The sequence below is a fragment of the Rhagoletis pomonella genome, unplaced genomic scaffold (genome assembly GCF_013731165.1).
Source record: "Rhagoletis pomonella isolate Grant_MI unplaced genomic scaffold, Rhpom_1.0 Rhpom_scaffold_00010, whole genome shotgun sequence".
NCBI classification, from domain to species: domain Eukaryota; kingdom Metazoa; phylum Arthropoda; class Insecta; order Diptera; family Tephritidae; genus Rhagoletis; species Rhagoletis pomonella.
In genome coordinates, this window is record NW_023458564.1 from 18,975,552 (window position 1) to 18,979,588 (window position 4,037).

Here is a 4,037-nt window from a genome sequence, read left to right on the forward strand (position 1 = left end):
CCACCTGCCCATAGTAGTCGCCATAGACCAGCCAAGGGATTTTATAACATCCGAGAACCGGACATTCATGAACACACGGAAGGCGAACTGGGACGGTTTCACGGAATTCACAGATCGCAAATTCAATGCTCTTCCTCTACCATCATGCGCGCGCGTAGCAGAGCGCAATATCCGCAGGATCATCAACGCAGCAGCCGCTCGCTTCATACCAGCCGGCTGGATCGCCAAAATCGGCCCAGGATTCCCCACTGAAGCGGCGGGACTCGCAGACGAGCGTGATCGAATCCGCCAGGCTAATCCAGGGGATCCCCGTATAAGAGATCTCAATAGGGACATTAGAAACCTGGTCAAAGAACACAAGCGGAACAAATGGAATGAGCATTTAAAAACCGGCAATCTCTCAAGCGGAGCCAGCAAACTGTGGTCCACAGTCAAGTCCCTCTCCAATTCGACGAAGCGTAGGGACAATGTCGCTCTCACCTTCGGCACCACCACCACGTCGGATCCGCGGTCGTGCGTGTGCTTCTTTAGCCGGCAATTCATTGCACACCCAGAGAGAGACAAAACCCGCCGCAGCGTGCTACGTAAAGCACACAAACTCCGCCCCCGAGACACACCACTGTGCTTCACCACCGAAGAGACGCAGGCAGCTGTCAACCACGCCAAGTCATCGAAGGCGTTAGGCTCAGTCGGAATTTCCATGCAGATGCTGAAAAAGCTAGGACCTGCGGGAGTCGAGTATATGACCGCCGCTTTCAACTTGTCACTGTCCACCCTGATCATCCCCGAGATGTGGAAAATGGGTAGGATCATTCCCCTCCTTAAGCCAGGGAAGAAGGCGGACGCAGGAGACTCGTACAGACCCATCTCCCTCCTATCCCCAGTGGCAAAAACCATGGAAGCACTACTCCTCCCCAGCCTGACGAAGCATCTGAAGCTAGCCGAACACCAACATGGATTCCGGAAAATGCACAGCACGACAACAGCATTAAACACCATTACCACACAGATCAGCGAGGGTCTGAACCAACGTCGACCCTGTGATAGGACGGTCCTAGTCGCTGTGGACCTGTCGAAGGCTTTCGACACGGTGAACCACGCGACCCTCTGCCAAGACATCCTGGACTCGTCGCTTCCAGCTCGGACGAAACGGTGGATAACCAGCTATCTGTGTGGTCGTCAGTCATCGGTCGAATTCCGAAACGCCAAGTCTAAGCCGCGTAGAATTAAACAGGGGGTCCCCCAAGGCGGCGTACTCTCCCCGACACTGTTTAATCTTTACATGGCCAAACTCCCTCCGCCGCCAGCAGGAGTAAACTTGGTAAGCTACGCCGATGACTGCACAATAATGGCAACTGGCCCCAACATAGACAGACTTTGCGAACAAATAACCGACTATCTCACCGATCTTTCCAACTTCTTAACTGCAAGGAGCCTCCAAATCTCCGCCGCAAAATCCAGCGCCACACTTTTTACAACCTGGACCAAGGAGGTGGGGCTAGAACTGGACGTCTTCGTCGATGGCGCCAAAATACCGACGACTAATCACCCTAAAATCCTAGGAGTGACGTTCGATAGCCTCTTCTCTTTCTCCGCGCACGCCACAGCCACATGCAACAAACTCCGAGCCAGGAACAAAGTCCTCAAATCGCTAGCCGGCAGCACCTGGGGAGCCAATAAAGAAACTCTGCTCGCGACCTACAAGGCAATCGGCCGGTCAGTGGCTAACTACGCGGCACCAGTGTGGACGGCGGGGACAAGCGACACCCAATGGGGGAACCTCCAAACCTGCCAGCTACGGCTACAGGTTGTCATCTCATGTCGTCCGAGCATCACCCCCTTGAAGAAAGAAGATGCTGGCGGTGAAAGAGCACAACACCATGCTGTCGAAGCAATACCTCGTAGGCTGTCACCGAGGGAATCACCCCAGCAATGCCTTGCTTCGTAACGAACCGCCCCCACGACACGTGAGACGACACCTGCACGACTGGAAGGCAGACATTGAGCCGTACGTAGACCATCCATTCGACGCAGCAACATACAGAGCGGCGCTCAACAGCCTACACAGCGATGCGGTCAGAATGAGCCTCAGTACGCGCAATGACAACATCGTCTTGGGCGGTCGACCGCCGCCCATAGATTCAGAGGAAATAGAGCTGCCGAGAGAGACCAGGTGCACCCTAGCACAACTCCGTTCTGGGTGGTGTCACCGACTTAACAGCTACCTCTCTCGGCTGAACACACAAGTGGCAAACACATGCCCTGCATGTGGGCAAGGTCCCCACGACACCCAGCACCTCTTCACGTGCACCTCCAACCCTACGACCCTGACACCAGAAGCGCTCTCGACCGCGCCTACCGACGCAGCCCGCTTTCTCGGCCTCAGGCTTACAGAGTCGGAGGATGAAGACGACGATACATGACAAATCTGGGGGGTTGAGCACTGCTGCTACAACAACAACAACAACCCAAACACCTCTCGTGATTTTTTGGGCATAATCCGCATGCCTAATATCGTCTGTACGACAAGACAAAACGCGATGTAATATTAAGGCGAGATGTATATTTCATTGAAAACTGCGAGTCGAAAGAGGATATTAACGTCGAAGAGGAGATTTTGAATAACAGCGCTGAAGAGGTAGTGAATGTTGTGCCCTCTGAAGAGGTAGAAAAGGTTGTGACAGCAGATTTATGCAAGTCTGAGTATGAAAGACCGACAAACAATAATACAGACTACAAAACTCCTGAAGCGGGTTCTGACTATGCTGAGTCACCAACTGCGAAATTCAGGCCAGGGAGACCAAAAATCTTACGAAAAGGTGTGAAGGGCATACCGAAAAAGCAGAAGCAAGTCCTGACTTTGTTACAGCAAACGAATGTTCAGATACCAATGTCAGTAGATGAAGCTATGTCAAACAACGAGGCAGATGAATGGAAATCTGCGATGCAAGAGGAGTACATGGCGCTGGTTTGTAATGATACGTGGGACGTAGTTGGCCTGCCAACAGACCAGAAAGCAATAGGTTGCAAATGGGTGTTTTCGCTGAAGAAAAACGCGTGGTGTGATTGAACATTTTAAGGCGCGGTTGGTCGGCAAGGGCTGCAATCAGAAGTTTGGAATTCCAACTACACTGAGACATACTCGCCTGTTGTACGTCATGCAACCATCAGGATGATACTGGCATTAGAGTATCAACTTAGAGTATCTCAATGGAGACTTGCATGAAGATATTTATATGTCCCAACCGCAAAACTTTGACAACGGATCAGGCAGAGTACTTAAACTAAAAAAAATCACTCTAAATTGATGTGTGCTTAAGGAAATGGGTTACAGAGCATGTGAAAGTGAGCTGTGCTTATACAGTAGGGAATCCAAAATTGCTACAAATGTCATAGCAGTTTATGTCGACGACCTTCTGATAGCTTGTTTGAATCTTGGTGAGTTTAATGAAACTAAACAAGCTATTGCAAATGTTTTCCAGATAGTCGATAAAGGTCCAGTTCATAATTTTTTGAGAATTGAGATCGAGCGAGAAGGCGAAACCGGTACGATACTTCTAGGGCAGAAGCAGTATATAATTAACGCTTTGAAAGAGTTTGGTATGAGTGAATGCCGGTCGGCCGCTACACCTTTAGAAGTAAACTAGTGAACCCGCATGGCGTTAAGACGCCAAAATTGAGTTTAACATTTTAAACAGATGGCAACACTATTTACAAACCTTAATAAATATTGCAAATGTTTCAAGTAAATTCGTCCATCCCTTTTTGAACGAAGAGAGGTCTCACATGGCGTCGGTTTTTCATTTCCTCAAAATTCAAACCACCGGGCACCGTTAAAAAAGGTCGTAACTTCAAAAAATAAAACCTTAATGCACATTTAGAATGACGGTGCTAATCTGATGACCTTCACATTAAAGATCTGATGACCGTAACAAAAAATTATTTATTTATAAAAATTAACTCAAACTAATTTTTTCGGTATATTATGGGTTGTAGTAGTGAGTATATCAAGGATTTAAAGAAATTCAATTTAATAT